We start from the raw sequence: 20,316 nt of genomic DNA, 5'->3' as shown, positions 1-20,316 counted from the left end.
CTGGATTACTTCAAAATTCCCTCCAGATCTAATTCTGTCTTCTGGAGATCACAGATTTGCCTAAAAATTAACACTTTACCATTATGACTAATTTCACTACCCAGGCAATTAAACAGGGGAAAACATCAATAGTAACAATAATACAGTAAATTGTGCTATCCCTTTGAAGAGACCATATAATTGGGAAGATTTAAAGAACTGACTAGAATAATTCAAGGGAGTCTATTAGGGAATCAAAGAGATGAAGAAGAGGGATCAGAGAAAGAATTGATAATTAAAACATCATGGGATTTAATCTTTGGTATTTATTTCATGTAAATTGTCCTATGTGATAACAAAGTCTTAGAAGGTTATAATTCCAGATATGTCTTTGGTTCAAAAACATTAGAACTCATTCATGCTGAGTACCATTTTATTGTGGCCCTATATGATATGTCATCTTGTTCTTTGTAACTGGTGCATCGACCATTCTTTTCTTTATCCTTATCTCTCTAGAATCATTTTAGCTCTATTTAAAGACTAACTTGATTTCCAAGGCCAAAGACTTTTAATGAATCTTTTAATAGCCTTAGAGAACATTTTAGCCAATGCCAAAATCCACTTGTGGTAGTCTTCTCTAAGATAATAATACAAAACCAAGAGCAGCAAAAGTAATTTGATGGGACCTCTGATGTTGCCTCCTCAAAGTTTTGGAGTTATCTTAAGTTGAAGGCCTCGAAGCTCCAGATTTACTTCATGGTTATTATTTATATTCATTATCAGGGGTGTGTGAGTAAAAAACTCATTACTGAATTCATGAGATTCTCTGTAAGAAAAGTAGATTTAAAAAATATTTTATCCTGTAACAATTCCACATATAGAACATATTAAGGAGAGGACAGAACCAAGATGGCAGAGAGGACACACATTTCTTTCTGACCTTCTCCAATGGCCCTCAACTAATAAGCAAATTCAGCCTCTGAATCACTTCTAGACTGGCAGAATTCACGAATATTGAAAGTGCAGCAATTTACCAGCAGAAGATAATTTCAAAGATCACCAGAAAAGGTCTGTTTCAGCTGGACACAGAGAGAGGTGGCCAGGCACAGAACACCAGCTCATGCTGTGCAAATCCAGGCCACTGGAGTCTTCACAGAGTAGTGAAGACTCCGAGTGATGGAGAATCTATGGGGAGGACTCTACCACAATGTTGGCTACTCTGCCCTGGTTTCAAGCCAGTAGATCAGCAGAGAAGTTATAAAACATCCAACACAAACACAAAAGGTAAATAGTGAACCCTGAAGCTCTGGAGTTTCATGGGACCTAACCACATGCTCACCTAGTACCAGGAGTGGGTCAGCACAATCCCAGTGCAGCCACTGCCTCTTCAATGTGGCTTGTAGAAGAAGCTTGGAAAACATCCCTTGCCCTAAAAGCAGATGCCAACATCTTTTTTAAAATGATAAAAAGGTAAAGAGAACTCTAATTATAGATAGTTTCTATGTGAAAGAGAAGAACAGATTTCAAACACTGATGAGACAAAAAGCAGATCATCTCCAGATGAAGTCCCAAAAGGTGATATAATCTGGTTCCTATCACACAAGAAGAAATTTTAAAAGATCCCAAAAGAGAAATGAAAGAAAAATGGGAACAGTAAAGGAAAACTTTGAAGAAAGTTTGGAAAAGGCATATAACTCATTAAAAGATAGATTTGACAAAATGGAAAAAGAAAACAACTTCTTGAAAAACAGAATTTGTGAAATAGAAAAGGTAAATAGCTCCTTAAAAAACAGAATTTGTGAAATGGAAAAAAATTCTATAGAATAAAACAACTCATTTGAAAACTCGGATAAATACAAAAAGAAGTTTAAAAAAGTAAATGAAGAAAATAATTCATAAAAATCAGAAAAACCAGAATAAATGGAAATGATTAACTCAAGGAGACACCAAGATGTCAAGCAAAACCAAAAAAATGAAAAAATAGAAAAATATGTAAAATACCTTCTTGGGAAAACAACTGACCTGGTAAACAGATCTAGGAGAAACAATCTAAAGATTATTGAACTCCCTGAAAACCATGATGAAAAAAAAAATCCTAAACACTATTTTTCAGGAAATCATCAAAGAGAACTGCCCTGAGGTCACAGAATCAGAAGCTAAAATAGCCATTGAAAGAATTCACTGAATATCTCCTGAAAGAGACAACAAAATTAAAACTCAAAGGAATATTGTGGCTAAATTTCAGAACTATCACACCAAGGAAAAAATATTACAAGCAGCCAGAAAAAAAAAACCAATTCAAATACTGAGGAGCCACAATAAGGATCACCCAGGATCTAGCAGCTTCCACCTTAAAGGATGAAGGGCCTGGAATCTGATATTCCAAAAGACAAAGGAACTTGGAATTCAACCAAAAATAAACTACCCTGCTAAACTGAGCATTTTCAGGGAAAAACATGGGCATTCAATGAAACAGATGAATTCCATTTATTTCTGATGAAAAGACCAGAGTTAAAAAAAAAATTTTGACCTCCAAATTTGACTCAATGAAAGCAAAGAAAAGGTAAAAAGAACTCTTGAGAAATGGTATTTCTGTTATGGATATACATAGAAAGTGCATGTATAATTTGATTTTACTGGTATAGTATAAAAAAGGAACTAGAGGTGAAAAGGGGGATTGTCCTGGAAATGGGGGAAAGTGGAAGAAAAATGAGGGAAATTGCATCTCACGAAGAGGCAAAGGAAACCTATTACATTTGAGGAGAGAAAAGGAGGGAGAATGGACATCGTATGAATCTTACTCTTATCAGATTTGATTCAAAGAGACAATATTAGACATATTTGGTTTGTAGAGAAACTTCTCTCATCTTATTGAAAAGTGAAAGGGGAAAGGCAAAAAGGGAAGGTATAGGCTAAATAGAAGGGAAAACAGAAATAGTAGGGGGAAAAGTATAAGAAAGGGGGAGGGACTCTAAAGGGGATGGCTGCTTGAGGCAAGTGGTGCTCATAAGTTAAATACCAGGGAGGAGAGAAAGGGGGAAAGGAAAGAGAAAAGTATAAGCTGGGGATAATAAGATGGTAGGAAATACAGAATTAGTAGTTTTAAACACAAATGTGAATGGGATGAACTCTCCCATAAAGGGGAGGCTGATAGCAGACTAGAATAAAACCCAGAATCCTACAATAGGTTGTTTACAAGAAACATGTTTAAAGCAGAGTGACACATACAGTGTAAAGGTAAAAGGCTGGAGCAGAATCTATTATGCTTCAGGTGAAGTTTAAAAAGCAGGAGTAGCCATTCTGATCTCAGATCAAGCAAAAGCAAAAATTGATCTAACTAAAAGAGATAAGGAAGGAAACTATATCTTGCTAAAGGGTACCATAGATAATGAAACAGTATCAATACTACATATATATGCACTAAGTGGTATAACATGGAAATTCCTAAAGGAGAAGTTAAGAGAGCTGCAAGAAGAAATAGACAGCAAAATTATAATGGTGGGAGACCTCAATCTTGCTCTCTCTGATCTAGATGAATCAAACCACAAAATAAATAAAAAAGAAATTAAAGAGGTAAATAGAATACTAGAAAAGTTAGGTATGATAGATGTTTGGAGAAAATTTAATGGAAACAGAAAGAAGTACACTTTCTTCTTGGCACTTCATGGAACCTATACAAAAATTGACCATATATTAGGACATAAAGACCTCAAAATCAAATGCAGAAAGGCAGAAATAGTAAAAGCATCCTTTTCAGATCACGATGCAATGAAAATTACATTCAATAAAAAGGCAGGGGAATGTAGACCAAAAAGTCAATTGGAAACTAAATAATCTCATCCTAAAGAATTAATGGATGAAACAGCAAATCATAGACACAATAATTTCATCCAAGAGAATGACAATAATGAGATAACACATCAAAATTTGTGAGATGCAGCCAAAGCAGTAATAAGGGGAAATTTTATATCTCTGGATGCTTACTTGCATTAAATAGAGAAAGAGAAGATCAATGAATTGGGCTTGCAACTAAAAAAGCTAGAAAAAAAGCAAATTAAAACCTCCCAGTCAAATACCAAACTTGAAATTCTAAAAATAAAAGGAGAGATCAATAAAATTGAAAGTAAAATATCATTGAATTAATAAATAAAACTAAGCGTTGGTTTTATGAAAAAAACAACAAAATAGATAAACCTTTAGTAAATTTGATTAGAAAAAGGAAAGAGGAAAATCAAATTGTTAGTCTAAAAATGAAAAGGGAGAACTTTCCACCAATGAAGAGGAAATTAGAACAATAATTAGGAGTTACTTAGCCCAACTCTATGCCAATAAATTTAATAAGTGAAATAAAGGGATACCTACAAAAATATAGATTGCCTAAAAAGAGGAGGAAGTAAATTGCTTAAATGGTCCTATTTCAGAAAAAGAAATAGAAAAATCTATTAATCAACTCCCTAAGAAAAAATCCCCAGGACCAGATGGATTTATATGTGAATTCTACCAAACATTTAAAGAATAATTAACTGAAATACTATATAAACTATTTTTTAAAATAGGGAATGAAGGAGTCCTACCAAACTCTGTTTATGACACAGACATGATACCTAAACCAGGTAGGATGAAAACAAAGAATGAAAATTATAGACCAATCTCTCTAATGAATATTGATTCCAAAATCTTAAAGAAAATATTAGTAAAAAGATTACAGAAAATCATCTCCAGGATAATACACTATGACCAAGTAGGATTTGTACCAGGATTGCAGGACTGGTTCAATATTAAGAAAACTATTAGCATAATTGACTATATCAATAACCAAATGAACAAAAACCATATGATTATCTCAATAGATGCAGAAAAAAGTATTTGATAAAATCCAACACCCATCCCTATTAAAAAAAACATTAGAAAGTATAGGAATAAATGGACTTTTCTTTAAAATAGTCAATAGCATCTATTTAAAACCATCAGTGAGCATCAACTGCAATGGGGATAAACTGGAACCATTCCCAATAATATCAGGGGTGAAACAAGGTTGCCTGTTATCAACATTACTATTCAATATTGTATTAGAAATGCTAGGTTTGGCAATAAAAGATGAAAAAGCAATTAAAGGAATTAGAGTAGGTAATGAGGAAAGCAAATTATCACTCTTTGCAAATGATATGATGATATACTTAAAGAACCCAGAGATTCTAATAAAAAGCTATTAGAAATAATCCACAACTTTAGCAAAGTTGCAGGATAAAAAATAAATCCACATAAATCATCAGCATTTCTATACATCACTCACAAAATCCAACAGCAAAAGATACAAAGAGAAATTCCATTTAAAATAAATGTCAATAGTATAAAATATTTGGGAATTTATCTAACAAATAAAGTCATATCTAAACAATAGGGAAAATAGCAAATGCTCTGGGATAGGTTGAGCAAATATAATAAAGATGACAATACTACCTAAACTGATTCATTTATTTAGTGCTATACCAATCAAACTCCCAAGAAACTATTTTACTGAACTAGAAAAAATAACAACAAAATTCATCTGGAAGAACAAAAGGTCAAGAATTTCAAGGGAACTAATGAAAAACAAAATCAAATGAAGGTGGCCTAACTGTACCAGATCTAAACCTACATTATAAAGCAGTGGTCATCAAAACCGTTTGGTACTGGCTAAATAATAAACTAGTTGATCAGTGGAATAGGTTAGATTCACAGGACAAAACAGCAGTCTAGTGTTTGACAAACCCAAAGACCCTAACTTTTGGGATAAGAATTCACTATTTGACAAAAAACTGCTGGGAAAATTGGAAACTAGTATGGCAAAAACTAGGCATTGACCCACACTTGACACCATATACCAAGATAAGGTCAAAATGGGTTCATGATGTAGGCATAAAGAATGATATTATAAATAAATTAGAAGAACATAGAATAGTTTACCTCTCAGACCTGTGGAGGGAAGAATTTGTGACCAAAGAAGAGATCATTATTGATCACAAAATAGATAATTTTCATTATATTAAATTTAAAAGTTTTTGTACAAACAAAACTAATGACAAGATTAGAAGGGAAGGAATAAATTGGGAAAACATTTTTATATTCAAAGGTTCTAATAAATGCCTCATTTCCAAAATATATAGAGAATTGACTCTAATTTATAAAAACTCAAGCCATTCTCCAATTGATAAATGGTCAAAGGGTATTAACAGACAATTTTCAGATGATAAAATTGAAACTATTTCTAGTCATATGAAAAGGTGCTCCAAATCATATTGATCAGAGAAATGCAAATTAAGACAACTCTGAGATACCACTACACACCTGTCAGATTGGCTAAAATGACAGGAAAAGATAATGACGAATTTTGGAGGGGATGTAGGAAAACTGGGGCACTAATACATTGTTGATGGAACTGTGAATGAATCCAACCATTCTGGAGAGCAATTTGGAACTATGCTCGAAAAGTTATCAAACTGTGCATACCCTTTGATTCAGCAGTGTTACTACTGTACTTATATCCCAAAGAAATCTTAAAGGAGGAAAAGGTACCCACATGTACAAAAATGTTTGTGGCAGCCCTTTTTGTAGTGGCTAGAAACTGGAAACTGAATGGATGCCCATCAAATGGAGAATGGCTGAATAAATTATGGTATATGAATGTTATGGAATATTAGTGTTCTATAAGAAATGACCAATGGGATGATTTTAGAGAGGCCTGGAGCAACTCACTGAACTGATGCTAAATGAAATGAACAGAACCAGGAGATCATTATACAAGGCACAAACAAGACTATACAATGATCAATTCTGATGGACAGGGCTCTCTTCAACAATGAGTTGATTCAAACCAATTCCAATTGTCTAGAAATGAAGAGAGCCATCTACACTCAGAGAGATGACTATGGGAACTAAGTGTGGACCATAACATACATAGCATTTTTACTCTTTCTGTTGTTTGCTTGCATTTTGTTTTCTTTCTCAGGTTTTTTTTCTTGATCCAATTTTTCTTGTTCAGCAAGATTACTGTATAAATATGTATACATATATTGGATTTAACATATAATTTAACATATTTAACACGGTTTGGACTACTTGCCATCTAAGGGAGGAGGTGGAGGAAGGAGGAGAAAATTTGGAACAGAAGGTTTTGCAAGGGTCAGTGTTTGTGATGACCACGTTAGCACCCTGGATACCTTAGAATCAGCCAGAGTCAGGATAAGCAAAAGTCCTTAGTCTTTATTCTTGGTCTTTAGAGGTAGAATTGAATTGGATGGAAGCAGAATCTCCACGACCTTCCTTCTTCGTTTCCCACCCAGAAGTGACCCTGGTACATCTTACTCCACCCCCCAGTCCCTCCTACAATTCTCTGTATACACCAATTATCGAGCCTGCACAGGATAGCGGGAAGGGCCATTTTCCAAGTATATGCTTATAGAGTATTGTCCAATCAGTAATTAGCCTTAAGTGCTCCAACCGACCTCAGTGCATTGACTCAAGAGTTTCAGCCCTTTACAAATGTTGAAAAAATTACCCATGCATATGTTTTGTAAATACAAAGATATAATAATAAAAATAAAATAAGTATAGTTTTTTTAAAAAAAGAACATATTAAGTTGTAGGAAGATGCTCCCTGCCCAGTTAAAAATTTCATTTTTCCTTTTATTGAAAAGGTGGGAAACTATGGATGAGGAATGTTGCATATGCTATTAGATATGGTTGGTGTAATATGGTTGCTTTTACTGAACTAATTTTTCCCTCATTTCTTTTAAAATCTTTTTTGCACAGCCAATATTGTATCAATAGTGAACAACTTGAGTATTCTCAGAATACAGTGATCCAAGACAGTTCCAAAGGACTCATGCTGAAAAATGCTATCCACTTTCAGAGAAAGAATTGTTGAGTCTGAATGCAGATAGAAGTATACCATCTTCACTTTATTTTTTCATGCATTTTTGTTCAATATTTCTTTCACAACATGACCCATATGGAAATATGTTTTGTATGATTTAACATGGTACATACCCTGTAGGGTATCAAATTGCTTGTTATTTCAAAAATGGGGAGAATAAGGGAAGAAGAAAATTGGAGCTCTAAATTTAAAAAAAACAAAACATTAAAATTGTTTCTACATGTAACTGGGAAAATAAAATTTTAGTCAAAAATTAAAATAAAAGCTTTGTTACAAAGTATGATTTAACTGTGAGGGTGGAAGTAAGGAGAGATCTATTAAGAAATGGCTGTTATAGAAAAAACAATTCATTAAAAATAAAATAGTTTTTTGGGGTTTTTTTTAGAATGATTTTATTACAGATATCTAAGACAAACACAGGCAGCTGGGTGGTGAAGTAGATAGAGCTTCAAGCCTAGAGTCAGGAAGACTCATTTTCCTGAGATTAAGTCTAGCCTCAGACACTTACTAATTGTGTAATCAGGGCCATGAATAGCCAGTCATTTTGACTTATGTCTTGCCACCAGACTTCAATGATTCTGAAGGAGGTTGATGACTTTGTGCAGCTCTGTCTCATTTAAATCCAATTTACTCTCAAGATATCCACTCTCATGATGTCATTGGTCTTCCCTGAGAACAAAGTATGAACAGCAACAGCTGTGTGACCCCAGGCAAGTCACTTAACCCTGTTTGCCTCAATTAGTTATCTATAAGATGAGCTAAAGAAGGAAATGGCAAGTCACTCTGATATCTTTGCCTGGAAAATCCCAAATGGTCACTAAGAGTTGGACATTACTGAACAACAAGTACTATTGAGACTAATACACATACAGTAACTGGACCCTATAAACAACATCATATTCAACACTCATAGACATCTTTTTACTCTTAAATCCCTAGCAACACATTTGGATGGGATGAAACTATATGTGGAAGTACAGGTTGAAGAGAGTTGGAGTAGCCAACTGACAGTAAAATGACTTGCCCATCACTGGAATCTTTCAGGTTAATGATGGACGATTACTTTTTAGAGACATCATAGAGAAGAATTTCTGTTTAAGTATGTGTTAGAAAAACAATCTGTAAGATTCTGTGATTGTGCTATTGTTGAGAAAAGAACATTAAGAAGTAGCTTCATTACGTGTACAATTTGATTTTGTAAAATGAAAACTAATCCCAACTATTTATATGAGTCATGATTTAAGCATCAATTTGCATGATAATTGGGCATGTGTTAAATAGTTCATTAAACAGTAAGTGGTTCATTCATTCAAAAATGTTTATTGAACATTTATCCATGATACATCAGTATCCACTGTTGCCATCCTCTTAATGTCAAAAAATGAGGAATGATAATAATCATAAATTGGTTTTGTTCAGTTGTTTCAATCATCCAATTCTTAATGACCTCACTTGAGATTTACTTGGCAGATACTGGAATGGTACATCATTTCGTTGTCCAATTCATTTTACATATGAAGAAACTGAGGTAAACAGGGTTATGTGACTTGTCCACAAAATCACATAGTAGTAAGGGAGTGAGGGTGGAGTAAAATTCAGGTCTTCTTGATTTCAAGCCCAAGTACTCTATCCATTGTGCCACCTAGCCTCCTCATAATAATAAGCAACTAACATTTTATAGCAAAACAATTTACATACATTTGATCCTCATAGCAACTCAAGGTGCTATTATAATCCCCACTTTCCAGATGAGGAAACTGAGTCTTGTGAGAATGACTTTCTCATAGTCACACAACTAGTAAATGTCTGAGGCTAGATTTTAGTTCTAGTTTTCTCAACCTGAGGTTCAGCACACTGCTAAAGTGCTAAAGAGTCCCCAGAATTCCAAATGGTTAACTTTGGGAAAGAGATGGACCAGAAACAATAGGCAAGCATAGATGATTTGCACTCTGGATCATTAATGAGAATATACCACATTAATTTAGATAAAAGATTCAATGGAGTATTTAAGTATGTTCATGACATGCTGGGGATTCAAATATGAAAAATGACATAAGTATCTATAAAACCATTCATTCATCCACCTATAACTTGAAGGGAAAAAAATTCTTATTTTTGCAGATTCTAGGAAACACCTATCTTCCATTGCATATATTATAAATGCAGCATGCAAATATGCAGCATATATTCTATATGGCTATGTATATGTCTCTCTTGATAGAAACTAACTTGGGAAGCTGGTTAGCACAGTAGTAGATACAGCACCAGGCCTGGAGTTAGGAAAATTCTTCTTTCTGAGTTCAAATCTGCAAAATGGACTGGTAGGAAATAGCAAACTATTCCAGTATTTTTGCCAAGAAAACTCTAATGACATTACAAAGCCTAGACATGACTGAAACAACTAGACATTAACTACAAATTCCTTTAGGACAGGAATTGCTTTATTTTTGTCAAAATGCCCAGTGGGTAGAATATAGTAGGTATCTAATAAATGCCTGTTTTTTGGTATGATAGTCACATGCAAAGGAAAGCACCTACAGGTAGAGAAAATACATTTTCTATACATTTCTATACCTCAACCAAAGAATAGTTTTAATTCTAAGCCCCTCTTATTAAAGGGAGTGAGGTACATAGCTACTTGTTAGGCATTATTAAAAGCTATTGATCACATATTCAAAGTGAAGCTAGTCATCATCAAATTCAACTCAGTCAAAAATGTTTCAAAAAGCTCACAAACCTTACAAAACTACAACATAATATAGTCACATCAAGGGGAATATACATTAAGCTCAAAATCAGTTCCCTTTCTTTCTTCTATATTTCTCCCTTGGAACTTTTATTTTTTTTTCTTTATGACTGATAACATTTTTTCCCATCTATACTATGTGTAGCCATGTAGGACAGCTCATTAGAACATTGATTTAAGAAGGCCACAGATTCAATGCTTTTGGGGACCATTGCTTGTACTCTATTCCATGATGTCTCCTTCTATCCTTGAACCCCAATGGTCATCTCATAAATGTATATGGTAGGTCATAAGGAGTTTCAAGCTGTAGAGGGCAGATGGATCAATATAATCCTATCCTTGTAGCCAGAAAAAACATCTGTGAATTGCATCAACCCTCTCAAGTCTCAGTCAGTAATGTCATATTTGTATATATAAAAATGCAGCCATTTAAAAAATCACTGCCTCTTTTCTATAAGGTTTGAAAAGTATCATTGTTAAATAAAGCACTCCAAATGAAGTAACCTTAAATACTAGATCGGATAAAAAATGAGTACAGTATGTGGTTTTAGATTTTATTTTTTCCTCTGCTCTCAACATTGATAAAAACAGAAGTGGTTGTTCTCAGCTTTTATTATGATAGATAATAGCTCCTATTTTAGCCTGGAATTGCAGGCTGTTTTTCATTACTCATTTCAGATTAACTAAAGGCTTTCTGCTATAACCTTTATGAGTATTACTCCATATAACTTTCACAATCCACATAAGCCTCTTGCATTTGTTAACATTTCATGTTTTGTATTTTAAGGCTGGCCCTAATCATTCAACAGTGTTCTTTTTCTCTCTTAAATGTCATATTCAATTAGAATAGAAAACAAGTTAGTGACCTAAAAGCATTAGCTTTTAATGTATTGCTATTTTAGACTCTTCCATTCTGGTATTTGTACCATACCTGAGCTACTTCCTAGACAGCAGCCAACATAGTCTACCATATATAGCAACCTTCCTCTACCCATCCTCCCCCTCAATCACCCCTCTTGTGGTGGAAATTGAGTGAACAGTATTGACTTCATTTTGTGACAATTCTGGATCTAACTCATTTTCCTTTCTATTAAATTATGGGTCTAGTCCAATTTCTGTTTTATAAGAAAACTTTATTCGATTATGGGAATTATGAGAAAACTTTATTGCATCATTTATTGTATTGCTTGCAAGGAGTTTTCTCACAATCCTACACCTCAAGCAACTCATATATCTTATCAGAAAACTGCTGATGTACTGGTCAGTCATTGACTGTTTCCTTGTTCCTCTAATTGAATACAGACTCTTTGGGGATGGGGGAAATGGAACATCACTTTTTCTGATTTCAGGGAATTGTATCTATTTATTCTCCCTCTCCCATCCAATTCTCAAAACTTGTTCAGAAAGCCCCTGTTCTTTCCTTCAATTAGAAATCAGATTACCTAATCTTGTATTCTGGCTCATATCCTGCTAATTGTTTACTTTTAATGTGTAAAAATCTATCTGCCCCTATATTCAAGATCCAGTGCCAAGCTGATGAGGCCTGATCCCAAATGTTAGGCACCTGGCATGCATTTACTTAATAAATCAATATGGTCAAAAGTTCGAACTTTTTGTATCCTTAGTTATTTCAAATTTTTCCCATCACTCTCCTCTCTCACTAGTTCCCCTTACCCAATGTCCCAAAGCTGAGTCAAATCATAAGAAATTGGCAGATGATTCACAACAGAGACCTAATCTGTACTCAGTCAAGAAGCTTTTATTAAGCATTTACTCTGTGCCAGCTACTGTGCTAGGCAATGGGAGTAGAAAGACAAAAAGGAAATAGTTCCTACCCTCGAGGAGTTTATATTCTAATGGGAGAGAAAATATATATGTATAAAAATAGAAACAGAATATATTTAAAAATTAATACAAGGTAATTTGCGGAAGAGATATAGTAGCAGCTAGGAGGTAAAAAAAAAAAAAAAAAAAAAAAGGCTTTAAAAAGAAGATGCCGTTTGAGTTGCCATGAAGGAAATAAAGGATTTCAGGAGGGATAGTTAAGATGGGATCCATTCAAGATATAGAGAACAGCAACTTCAAAAAAAAAAAAGGAGGTTATAAAGTAGGTGTACAATGTAGCAAGTAGGCCACTAAGGCTGAATCACAAAGATGGAGGTAAAGTATAAAAGGACTGAAAAGGTAGGAGGGATCCAAATTCTATGATTAAATAGATGAATGTATATGTATTTTATTAAAGAGGCAATGGAGTTTGTTGATCTAGGGGGTAGCAAGAGATCTACACTTCAGCACAGTTACTTTCTTGTGTGGAGATTGATTGGAGTGGAAAGAGTTTTGCTAAGGAAAAAGTGAATAGGAAGCTATTGTAGTCAAGAAGACAGGTGATAGAGCAGCCAGGTGACACAGTAGATACACCTCTGGGCCTGGAATCAAGAAGATGAATCTTTCTGAATTCAAATCTGGCTTCAGACACTAACTAGCTGTCTGACCCTAGACATGTCACTTTATCATATTTGCTTCAGTTTCTAGATCTGGCAAATCAGTTTAGTATCTTTACCAAAAAATCCAATAAAGATCACAAAGACTCAGAAATGCTAAAACAACTGAACAACAAAAAGGAGATAAGTAATAAAAGTCTGAACTAGTATGAGTAAAGAGAAGAGAGTATATGCAAGGTATAATGGGTTGAGGCTAAATAGTAATTGGACCATACTCTATTAATATATATGCTTGGAGAAAGAATAGCCCCCGCCCACTCTCTGTGCAAGTTCTAATGTGTTGTATAGGAAATGACGATTTTGGTGGGTGGAGGCAGAGGGGCAGGAAGAGAGGCAGGGAGAGACTGCTGCCTGGGTTCTGCTCTGGTGGTTTCTGGTCTCGTGGTTTCTGGTTTGGCTGGCTTCTTGAAATAAAGGAGTATTGACCAACATAGTTAGAAGGCTATCTGCCTTTGAATTGCCATCAAAAATAGGACCTGGAAGTCCACTAAGAGAGTGGACATGCAAGATATAAATCTTACCTGGATGCTTTCTCACTTGCTCTTGAAGTTTCTTAAAGAGCTGATATATATTAGAGGTTGCAAATTTTATTTGGGCTGTGGCAATTCTTTGTACCACACCTACTGAATAGGCCAAATCAGATATTATATTTATGTCTCCTAGATAATAAGTAAGAGCTAGAATGATCACATACAGTTCATTCTGCTGAGTGGACTGAAAAGGAGTTCTGACTACTCTCTTTATAGTTAAATCATGAGAATATATAGCACAAATATTATAATTGGATGCATCCATGAAAATAATTGGTCCTTTAAGAGGAACTTTAGAAACTTTTTCTTCAAGAATCCATTGCCAATTATGTAATAGTCTGGTTATCTTTAATGGAGACCCCTGTGTAAAATTTGGAGCCATGGCTAATAAAATTTGCCACTCTGGGATAGTCTCACAACACACATTAATTTGTGCATTAGTATAAAAGGTGTATATCTTGTCAGGTCTTGTCCCAGATAATTGTAATGCTCGCTTAATGGCCTTTAATAAAATTCTAGCCACAAGCACTGGGTAGGGAGTAAGGCTTCGTTCTGCTTGTGCCAGGAGGTTCACCCACTCTATCACACTGTCTCCTTGACGAAGGACTGTTGTGGGTGCCTCTTATGTGGCAAAAACTGATATTTCCAAGGGTTTTTGAGTGACTCCTTCAACCACATTGGATAAAGCCAGTTCAACTTTTCTCAAAGCCTCTTGAGCTTCTTTTGTAAGCTGGCGTGGTGAATTTAAAGCACTGTCTCCCCTTAAAATGTCATATAATGGTTGCAATTGATAGGTAGGCAGGCCTAACACTGGCCACATCCAATGGATATCTCCTATCAATTTCTGAAAATCATTCAATGTGTTTAGCTTCTCTGTTCTTAAGGACAGTTTTTGTATTGTAAGCACTTTAGGATATAATTCATATCCTAAATATTAAAAAGGAGCATGTCTTTGAATTTTTTCCACGCTATGTATAATTTGTAATTCCTTAGTGTTTCTTTGGTCTTTTGTAGACATGCTTATAACATTTGTTCCTCAGGTGCACATCCCAATATATCATCCATATAATGTAATAGCATAACTTTTGGAAATGCTTTTCTTACTGGAGTAAGAGCAGCAGCAATATACATTTGACACATAGTAGGACTGTTTTTCATTCCCTGTCCATTCATATCTTTTATAAGGCTCAGCTAAATTAACACTGGGCACTGAAAAGGCAAATCTTTTCATATCCTCCTTATCCAGAGGGATAGACTAGAAACAGTCCTTAATATCTATGACCCAAAGAGGCCATTCTGTAGGCATTTGAGTAGGAGATGGAAGTCCAGGCTGAAGAGTTCCCATAGTTTCCATCTGTTCATTCACCTTTCTTAAATCTGTTAACATCCTCCATTTTCCAGATTTCTATTTTACAACAAACACTGGGAAATTCCAAGGACTTAGAGAAGGTTGTAAGTGTCCTTGGTCAAGCTGGTCTTATACTATATCTAATAAGGGCCTACCTAAGGGCCACTGTTCTATCCAAACTGGTGTATCCATTTTCCATTGGATAGAAACAGGTAAAAGTGTTGGCAGACCTTCAACAGCAGCCCTGCTTAAAAAACCGAAGTACTCATTTTTAACCCTAATTGCTATAAAATGTCTCTTCCCCACAGATTGATGGGGATTTTTTCAACTACAAAAGGAGTAAAAACTCCTGTTTTGCTTTTAAAAGTCCATCTCATGGGCAGCACTAACTTCAGCTGCTGTTGATCTTCCTACGCCAGATGTGTAGGTGTCTGCTTTAATCTTTGGCCAGTGACTAGGCCAATTGGCACCTCTAATGACTGTACAATCTACACCTGTGTCTACCAATCCTTCTAATGGTAGGCCATTTATATTGATCGTGAGCATAGGTCAGTTGTTACAGCTGCTGTCCAGTATATTTCTGGATTTTCTTGTCTTGTTCTCCCACCCTGTTTTCTCACTCTGTCTCTATACCAACATTGAGCTTTCAGATGCCTTACTTTACCACACTGAAAGCATTGACAAGTCTCTCTGGAAGTCTCTTGCCAGAAGGGACCCTGTCTTCCCATGTTGGGATCTTGGGAAGGCTGCATGATAACCTGGCTATAAAAGGTATTTGTGCCCACTGTGGCACATCTTATGAACTCCTCTAAAGGAGCATCCTTGTGCAGTCCTAGTATAATTCTTCTGCAAACCTCATTAGCATTTTCCTTAGCAAGTTGCCTTATCAAAATGTCTGTTGATGCATTTTCACCATTAGTTCTTGTGATAGCAGTATGCAAACGTCCCACAAAGTCAGCAAAGGGTTCGTTTGGCCCTTGTGTTATTTTTGTGAAGGCCTCACCCTTGTCATCTTTATTGTGGAACAAAGCCCACGCTTTGATAGCATGAGCAGCAATTTGCTCATATGCTGCTATGGAATAATTAATCTGTACTGTGATGTCTGCATAGGGACCTACACCTGTTAGTAGGTCATAGGTGATTGAAGCATGAACTACACTTTGACTATTTTGTTGGGCTTGTATCCTACAGAGCTAACTAACTATACTCAGAAAGCAACAAGTAGTTTTGTCCAGGTTCTAGGCATACCCTTTCTATAGAGTTCCATTCATTAGGGGTCAAGATTTCAAAAGCCAAATTCTGTAATAACATCTTAACATAAGCTGATGTAGCCCCATAAAGAGTGCAAGCCTTTTTCAGGTTTTTGAGGATTTCTATGTCAAAAGAAGCATATCTTTGACTTTCTTGACCTAAGAATTAAACTGTTGTATTACAGGAAAAATGTGGTGTTGGATTTCTGCTACATCTCTCCCTTCCACTTTGGCCTTAATTAGTTCCTTTTGCAATCTAGTCATAGGAGCAGCTGGATGCTGGGGGGGAGGTGCTGGTGCTATCACTGCCCCCTCCCCACTACCCCTCCTCTCTCCATCCCAGAGGGTGAAGTTGATGGAGGAGAGTCAATTACCTGCTCCTTAGGTGAAGCTGCCCCAGATTCACCACACCCTTGAGCCTCACTTAAGTCTCCATGCCCTGTGGGGATATGGTCATTAATCTCTTCATTGTCTTCTTCCTTTATCTCAGGCTTCCCCATTTGGCTATTTCTAGAGGGTTTTTTCTTTCTTTTATTAATTATAGGGTTTTTTAGGGCCAACTGTATTATACTATATAAATAGAATGCCTCAATGGAAATTGAATGAGAACCATTTTCGTTATAATATGCAGAGAACTGTTGCCCAATTAATGTCCAATTATCTCAAGAGATTTGCTCTTCCTCTAAGAACCAAGGGGAGGTGCGTTTTAATGTACCCAGAAGTCTAGCTGTCTGCTCCCAAGTTATAAATAGCCCTTGCTCTTCTGTCAGCTTAAACATGCTTTCTATAGCGCCACTCCTGGGTGTGGTTGAAGAGGTTGGGGGGAGGGGGAATGGAGAATCTTTAGCTAGCATCTGTCCCATTTCAGCCAAAAAAAAAGATTACTAGTTTAGTAATAGCCTCTGCGTTATTGCTATGTGCTTGTGTAATACCTCCCATGCTGATGGGTTTGTGCATAAGAAGACCCTTCAGTCCAGAAACCCGCTAGCAACCCCCACTTCCCTTTGGTGCTTTTCATCTCCCTTCCTGAGATGTCAGGAAGGGCGTTATCATCTCCTTTTTAGTGCTTTCACCTCCCTTCCTGAGAAGTCAGGGGGGTCATGATCACCTCCTTTTGAGTGCTTTCACCTCCTTTCCTGAGAAGTCAGGGAGGGTGTGATCAGCTCCCCTTGGGGGCTCTGACCTCCCTGAGGAGTCTGGGATGGCATGACCACCTGTGTTCTAAAACAAAAGAAAGCAGGAGATGTAATGGGCTGAGGCTTGAGTTGATGCACTGAGGTCCCAAGCACGTGAGGCTAAATAGTTATTGGACCATACTCTATTAATATATATGCTTGGAGAAAGAATGGTCCCCATCCACTCTCTGTGCAAGTCCTGATGTGTTGTATAGGAAATGATGATTTTGGTGGGTGGAGGCAGAGGGGCAGGAAGAGAGGAAGGGAAAGATTGCTGGCTGGGTTCTGCTCTGGTGACTTCTGGTCTTGTGGCTTCTGGTCTAGCTGGCTTCTTGACATGGCTTCTGACATTGCTAATCTCCCTTTACCTCCGATTCCCTTTTACCTCCGATCCTTCTTCACCTCTACTGAGAATAAAGATTGAAGATTTTCCCTTAAGCTGAATTCCTAACTCCAGCTGATTTTTAAATACACGGTCATCACACAAGGCATGAAGGAAATAAGATTTGGCAACTGATTGGCTTGGTAGAGGAAGGGGAGATTGAAGAAAGAGTTGAGCATGAGACCAAGGTGGTGAACCTGGGTGACTAGTAGGGCAGTGGTATCCTTGACAGAAATAGGGAAGCTTAAAAGAGAAGCGGGTTTATGGAGGGAAATAATGACTCTGTTTTGGATGTCAATGAGTTTTAAATGCCTGTGTTATCAATTTTGAATGTCCAATAAATAGTTGATGATTCAGAGCTGGGGCTCAAGAAAAAAAGACTAAGGATGAATATACAGATCGGGAAATCATCTACATGAAAATAATTTAATCCAATGGAATTAATTAAAGCATTTAAGTGAGAAAATATAGAAAGAAAAGAATATGTAAGACAGAGCTTTGGGTGTAGAGGGCCAGAAGATAAAAATCCATTCCAGGTCTTAAATCTTACAGTAACTTGGCTCACCAAAATTCCCTTTTCTTATTGAAATAGCAGAGACTGCTTGTCAATATAATAAATTAATAATCTAGTGACTGAAACAAAATGCAAACACTACTTTTCAGATTAAAGGCAAACCTTTGAATTTAGGACAGGAAAAACAGCCTATAATAGAGACTAAAGGCATTTGGGAGAAAGATATTTGAGACAATGGTATGATAAACTTTCCCCTGATGTATATCTCAATTATTTGCATCTCTGTCTAAGTAAGCAAGATCTGGGGCTTAATCATTTACATCTCAGTAGATCTTGTTTGTTAGAGAAAACTATAGGAACGTCAAAGCATGTGCTTTGTATCAAGTCTATGAGCATTTGAGGTATATATATTTGTCTCTCTGATCAATAAACTTTGAAGAGTTCTAACTAAAATTCTTTTGCCTGGCCTCCTGACTGTCACACCGTTCATTCACTTCAAGAGTGTGACTCCAACATTTGGGTACACTCACAACTGGGAGATGTGAAGCAGATGATGAGGCAGCAAAGAATATTAAGAAGGCACAGTCAAGACAAATAGGGAAATTAAAACTATTTCTAGCCATATGAAAATATAATAATAATGAAAATCATTATTAATCAGAGAAATGCAAATTAAGCCAACTCTAAGATACCACTACACACCTGTCAGATTGACTAGAATGACAGGGAAAGATAACATGAAATGTTGGACGGGATGTGGGAAAACAGGGACACTGATACATTGTTGGTGGAATTGTGAACACATCCAGCCATTCTGGAGAGCAATTTGGAATTATGCTTAAAAAGTTATCAAACTGTGCATACCCTTTGATCCAGCAGTGTTTCTATTGGGCTTATACCCCAAAGAGATACTAAAGAAGGGAAAGGGACCTGTATGTGCCAAAATGTTTATGGCAGCCCTGTTTGAGGTGGCTAGAAGCTGGAAAATAAATGGATATCCATCAATTGCAGAATGGTTGGGTAAATTGTGGTATATGAATGTTATGGAATATTATTGTTCTGTAAGAAATGACCAGCAGGATGAATACAGAGAGGATTGGAGAGACTTACATGAACTGATGCTGAGTGAAATGAACAGAACCAGGAGATCATTATATACCTCAACAACGATACTGTATGAGGATGTATTCTGATGGAAGTGGATTTCTTCGACAAAGAGAAGATGTAACTCAGTTTCTATTGATCAAGGATGGACAGAAGCAGCTCCACCCAAAGAAAGAACACTAGGAAATGAATGTAAACTGCTTGCATTTTTGTTTTTCCTCCCGGGTTATTTATACCTTCTGAACCCAATTCTCCCTGAGCAACAAGAGAACTGTTCGGTTCTGCACATATATATTGTATCTAAGATATACTGTAACCTCTTTAACATGTATAGGACTGCTTGCCATCTGGGGGAGGGGGTGGAGGGAGGGAGGGGAAAAAATAAATCAAATCAAATTGCAAGGGATAATGTTGTAAAAAATTATCCTGGCATGGGTTCTGGCAATAAAAAGTTATAAAATAAATAAATAAATAAATAAATCAAATCAAATCAAAAAAAAAAAATTGCTACCACCTTACAGAACAAAATCTGAGGAGGAGCACCATTTTTTATTAGAATGAAATTCCAAACCATTTTTAGAATAAAAAAAGTTGAATTAGGTATCATTTCTAATTTTTCATATGTAATCCCTGATTCAGACTATCTCTTGATATGAAGGATTTCACTATGCTATGAAGAGCTCCCATTTCTCTGACTTGTTGCCTTCCCTAATATGAGACTTGGGAACTTTAGTATCTAGCTCTTTCCCAGAGTGGCCATATCTCCTCTTACAAGCAAGCTCACAAGGCTTCAAAGTTTAGAAAAGTTTTATTTACATAGTTAAGGACTCTTATTTGATTTCTGAGAGAAACTGAAATACCCCTTCCTTCTC

Source organism: Sarcophilus harrisii, chromosome 3 (genome assembly GCF_902635505.1).
Source record: "Sarcophilus harrisii chromosome 3, mSarHar1.11, whole genome shotgun sequence".
In the NCBI taxonomy this organism is placed as follows: domain Eukaryota; kingdom Metazoa; phylum Chordata; class Mammalia; order Dasyuromorphia; family Dasyuridae; genus Sarcophilus; species Sarcophilus harrisii.
This window is presented reverse-complemented; position numbering follows the sequence as displayed.